Source organism: Peromyscus maniculatus, chromosome 2, assembly GCF_049852395.1.
Source record: "Peromyscus maniculatus bairdii isolate BWxNUB_F1_BW_parent chromosome 2, HU_Pman_BW_mat_3.1, whole genome shotgun sequence".
Classification (NCBI taxonomy): Eukaryota; Metazoa; Chordata; class Mammalia; order Rodentia; family Cricetidae; genus Peromyscus; species Peromyscus maniculatus.
Window position 1 is genome coordinate 60334501 of NC_134853.1, and position 6000 is coordinate 60340500.

The 6000-nt window shown below is 44.7% G+C and overlaps 1 pseudogene; it reads left to right on the forward strand.

Moving 5' to 3' along the window:
- Positions 1 to 1221: 1221 nt before the first annotated feature.
- Positions 1222 to 5268, forward strand: LOC102924094 (putative E3 ubiquitin-protein ligase UBR7 pseudogene; annotated as a pseudogene).
- The last annotated feature ends 732 nt before the right edge of the window (positions 5269 to 6000 follow it).

The following is a 6000-nucleotide window of genomic DNA, read 5'->3' on the forward strand; positions in this document are numbered from 1 at the left end:
CCCTTAAGCAGGAAAGTAAACCACTCAAAATAGCTTCAGGAAATCCCTGAAACTGACCAGATTTGCTAGCCTCCCCCCTCCCAGAATAAGCAATAAAGCTGCTAAGAGTCACTCTCGGGTAAGCCAAGCTGCAAAGACTTGGACTAGACCAGTCGCCCTGAAGAAGCAGAAGCCAGCGGAGCTGCCTGGAAGAGTCGTTAGAAAGAACACTCTACAACTTACTGAGCAGTCTGCAGGCTGTGTAGTGCACTCCGGGCTCCCAGCTTTTGTGGGCTGTCACTTGTGCTGGAGCAGGCTCTGGTGATGTAACTGTCTTTGAGTCATTCCTGCTTCTATAAGTGACCCCTCATCCATATACCTGTGAGTTGTTAGGGCCTGTGAGAAGTCCCATAAGAGACCAGTCACATATGCCATCAACAGGAGTGTTTAATAAAAAATTCCAGTATGCTGGGGTCAAACCATCTGACAAAGTGGCAAACGGTGATCAGAGAGACGCTCGTGGGCTCCTTTTATGCAGGATTAGGGGAATTCCAGGTGTGGTTAAGTGGACTTTGAAGTGATTGGGTATAGACTCTTACTGGTACAGGAATCATTTTATGATTGGCTCATGACATCTGGTCAGCAACAGTGGTTGCTGTGTCAGGGTCTGTCTGTCTGCTGTGTCAGGGGTCTGTCTGAATGAAAACAGCAAGAACAGTTTCTGCTTGTGGCCGAGTAGGAACCTGATTGGCTACCAGACTGGATGTACTTCCTGAGGGTCTGATTGAAGCCATACAGTTGTCAACATAGGATGGTGTGGTATTATTGGGCAGAGGTCTTAACAAACTGGCCCTTGGAAAAAAATTAAAAACAACAAAAACTGGCCCTGTCAGGATCAGTCCTGTATAAGAGAGGACAGCCACTTCATGAGTCACTCCAATAGAACTCATGGTTCACCACTCTGAACTTTGCTGGTATTTACTCTGGCCCGTAGTAGGCTCCGTATCTGGGGTAAGTAGATGTGTGTGTTGCATCTCCCCTGGAAACATCTTGTCACACAGCACCTTATCAATTCTTTACAAGAGTTTAGATGTGGTGACTTGTCAGAGCACAGGAAGTCAAGCGCATCTGTCATATTCTGTCACCATCATTGAGGATGTTGAGTTATGCTATGAATGCATGCAGCTTTAATTTTGTTCAATACTACCTCTGAAATAAACTTTATTCCCTTTATTTTAAAGTATGTCGGTATGTCTAAAAATATGTTTGTAGGTCTGTACAAAAATCACTGATTTCGAATGTGTTTTAATTTGTTTTCGGTTAGAGAACTTTCTTGAACTTAAAATCAAATGCTTTTCCCAGCCTTTTATTCTTAGATAGTGTCTATGTTTAGGACCTGCCTTAGTGCATGAGCTGGCTTTTTGTAGCCTGGGGCCTATACAGGGACACTTTGCTCAACCTGAGTGAAGGCAGCAGGGGACTGGACCTGCCTCGACTGAATCTACCAAGCTGAGCTGAATCCCTAGGGAAGTCCTTGCCCTGGAAGAGATAGGAATGGGGGGTGAATTGGGGGGAGCACGGGGTGGGGTAGGAGAAGGGAGGAGAGGGGAATCTGTGGCTGATATGTAAAATTAAATTAAATTATAAAATTAAAATAACAATAAAAATATAATTGTGTATCAAGTTGACAATCGGTAAAAAAAAAAAAAATCAGATGCATGCCAGGTGTTATACTGCATGCCTTTAATCCCAGCACAAGGGAGTAGGGTGGGTCTTACAAGGCAGCCTGGTCTATACAGTGAGACCCTGTCTCAAGAAAACAAAAACAAAAAAACAACTAAATTGAACTAAACGTATTTATGGAGTCTCTAAGCCATGACTTAGTATGAAATCCTGGTCAACCTAACCTACCACTCCCTGGAACCCTGTTAGCTACACAAGCTAGGGATTTTCTTACTAGCACTAGTGTAGATCCTAATTGTTTGACGGACAAGAATAGTGTATATCCAGGTATCAGCATCAAGGACATTCCGGAAGTCATGACAGTTATGACCTTCCCAGTTTACAGATCCTGAAACAGTATATTCTGTTTTTGAAAAGCATTTAATTACAGTAAAGATGATATATTAAGCCATTTTCTTGGTGTTATTTAAAATTAACAACTTGTAGCAGCCTGTCCCAAGATGAAAACCAACCAATCATAATGGAGGAATATCATTTTCCTTCAAGGTCAGTGACTTTCCTTCATATCAGACCTCTAGTGTGGTGTTTAAATTTTGCCATTATTATTATTATCTTTTTTGGGGGTGTAGGGGGTCACTCTGTAGAGGGCTTGCCTAAAAATTACAGAAAGTATACATTGTAAAGAAAAATTAGGGCGCTAAGAAAAAGAAGAAAGAAGTTGATTCCTGATCCACCCAGATGGAAACAGCTTCTTCTGCCATGCTTTCCCCATCACATTGGACTGAAGCCTCTTAGACCATAAGGCCACATTAATCCCTTCTTCTTCCAGTCATCGGATGATGGTCGCTCTGTCGTGCTATCCAGCGACAATCCAATGGTATCATTGAGCTCAGTGAAGAGACAAGCACCATATGCCTGTGGTGCCTGCATGCTGGAGGGGGACAAACCAGCAGGATGTCTAGCTTGTAGTTAATGGATGCCGTGGAAGTCATGAACTACTTGAACTATACACAAAAATAAATTTTCATTGTGATTGCAGAAACAGCAAGTTAAATTTGCAGTGCAAATAATTTTTCCCCAAATCAAAGTTAAATTCTTGCAGTAAGTACAATGACTACTTTTTTGGGGTTATCCTGCATTTCTAAGAGACCTTATCCTAGTCTTGAGATGAGGTTCTAGATGAGATCATTCAGCGTGTGGTCTGTGAAGACCGTTCCACGGCAGGTAGCTCAGCACCATTTCCCCTGAGAGTGAGGATTTCCAAGAGATGGTGTGCCAGGCTCGTGTGAAATGCTCTTCTGTCTTTCGGGCTTACGCTGGCCACTTGGCAGTCACACTCATATCTGCTGAAGATGATGGGGCTGCTGCTCAAGGTTGACAGGATGGGCGATCAAGGGCTTATCAAGCTTGAAAATGGAGTCACCAAGATAACACCCTCAAAGAGGATGTTCCAGAATACGGAAGAAATGCAGGCAAGGAAGGTAAAGCTGGGCAGAACAGCGAGCCCTGCACCAGCTCTAGTTCTGAGTCTGGCCTCTAGACAGTGGTTAAGCCTGAAAACACGAAAACTGAACGAACCTTCAGGCGCCGCAAGCTCGCAGGCTAAGCAGTTTGTAAAGAAACATGCTGCCACCTACTGGTCCCTCCGCTGCCGCAGCAGCTCTTGCACCTGCCCGGACTGAGAAAATGTGTGGAGAGTGAGATGTCCTGTTTCTGACAGACGAGTAAGACACAGTTTGGCGTTTGAGAACAAAGGCCAGAGCGATCAGGCAATGATAGAAGGGACCCTTTAAATGACACCCTGAGCAGCTTGGACAGACTCCATCAAGTGCAGCTCATTTGGGAACACAATGACTTGAAGACTGAACCTGAAGACTATCTGAAGAGACTTGCTGGTGAAGGCATGGCTGCTAAGAGAGAGGACATCCGGCAGTTCTTTGAAGAATTTCACTCAAAAAAGAGAAGGAGAGTGTGGGCTGCAGTATCGGTAGCTAGAATGGAGGGCGATGCTTCCTCATTCAGGGCCACAAACATGCCACCGTTCTGCAATAGAGACCCGTGTCACACTTGGTCCCCTTTCCGTCCTCCTGTGGCCTCAAGCTCTCTTCTCCTCCATAGCTGCCTCAGTGTTTATGCTGGTCTCTCAGTAAGCATCCTTGATAACTCAGCTAAATACACCACACTCGTAGACGTCACATCTCATGTCCAGGATACCCAGGGGGTTTTTGCTTATATTTTAAGAAGTTTGATTTGATCTTGAGAAAGCAAAATACTTGCTTTTTTAGCAGTTTGTTCCCAGATGTGTGTCCACAGGGCTATTGCCTCCTGGGTCCTCCGTGTCTTTCAGGTTCTCTTCCTATCAGTGGAGCCTCTATGGGGTTGGGGGGGGGGGAGCCCATACTCTCTGCCCCCCATTATCACAGTGCCTTGGGTCAAAGCCTCCTCAGGCCTGTTGTGTGAGTCCTCTCACTGCTTTCTGAGGTTTGATCGTGGCTTAGAAGGGATTGGGAACTTTTCTCCTGACCCACCTTTGGAGTAACGGGACTGGGGTTCTGGAGTTGACGTCTGTCGTAGGCAGGGAGGTTGACTCATGGCAGGATTGAGGAAGCTAGCCTTTGTTCTGAATTTTGTTGATGAATTTCAAGTGAAATTTTACCACCCTTCTTCTGGCTCAAATGTCAGCGTTAGTTCTGTAATGGACCCAGGGTCTCCGGGGACCCCACCCATATCGGAATCCCTTTGCTGCTGCCTAAAAATAACAGATCCAACCCTGTGACATGTGGATGCTTTACAGAGTCCTCTGGTTTCTTACATGATCAGGAATATGTATAAGCCTGTATTTAAAAGGAACCTAACTGGGTATCGTTCTCTTAGGCAAATGTTATTGGAACCCCAGTAAATTATTGTTCCCCTTGAATCTGTGCTGAAGGCAGAGATTAATGACTGGTCTTAGTGGTAGTGAGTGGGGCAGTGATACTGCCCTGGAAGAGAGACTGAAGATTTCAGACAAAGCCTTCAGCTACACACGTGTTGAGTTTTTGTGTAAACAGTGTGCACAACCACTCCCTTACTGATGGAAATCTGAAGATCTTCATGGGATCGTGTGTAAAACCCCACATTGAGAGAAGTCTCTCAGATGGTGTGAAATCTCTTTGAAGCTCCCTCAGTCTATGTGGAAAACATCTTTTGATTCAGAGTCCTAAGTTGCACCCTCCAGAGAAACAAGGCCTTCTGTAATACACTGTGAGGTATATTAAAGGCATTTTAGGCCACATGTTACGGTGCATATTTGTGTGTGTGTGTGTGTGTGTGTGTGTGTGTGCGTGCACTGAGCTGGCCTCCTGGAGAGGGCTCCGTTAAAATTTTACAGCTTGGGGATCTTCCAAGTCTGAGGCTATTTAAACTTGAGAGCTGCATTTTCCGTGTGCCAGCATGTCCTCAAAGATTTTTGTCTTCTCAAATGTCTGACTTAAGCACCCCAAAGTTCCTGTCTGCCTGTGACAGGTCAGAACCACAGCTCGCCGTAGTGTGAGTAGTGTTAGACAGCGGAAGCCAAAGCGCCCCGTGCTGAGGGGCTTGTCTAAGAAACGCTCTCCTCCGGGTTAACCGGAAAACCTCGGTTTGTAGCTGTCCACAGCTGGCTTTCTTCCTGTCTGTATTGGGCCGTCTCTTCCTGTAGAGATGGTTTGGGCCAATATGTGGCAGCTGATATTAATGTATATTTTATGCAAAACAAAAATGTGATACTAGTTGCTTTTAAGAAATTCTGGTACTGTATGATGAATTTCAAGTGAAATTCTACATTTTTGTAGAAATCATTATTGGACTTACATACTTTGATCAGGTTTCTGTAAAATCCAGATAAAACCAATTACAGATTAACAGTTTGTGGCAGCTTCTCCCAGGATGAAAACCAACCAACCTTAGTGGAGGAACATCATTTTCCTTCAAGGTCAGTGACTGGCCTCCATACCAGGCCTCTAGTGTGGTGTTTAAAATTTGCTATTTTTATATTTTTCCCCCTTGAGACAAGGTGTTGCTCCAGTAGAGGGGTTGCCTAAAAATTACAAAAAGTAAAGAAAAATTAGGGAACCAAAAAAAAGGAGACAGACAGACAGAAGGAAAGAGAGAAAGAAAGAAAGAAGAGAGAAAGAGAGGGAGGGAGACGGGGAGAGAGACAAACAGAGAGAGAGGAGAGAGGGAGAGAGGGAGAGAGAGTGTTAAGGAAACAACAGGACTTGCCTTGCTTCATTAGCCTCCTTCTCATGTTGGGGGCGGTTGTGCCACCTTGTGGTCATTGTATGCAACAACTACAAATTAGGTTTCTGACTTTTTGGT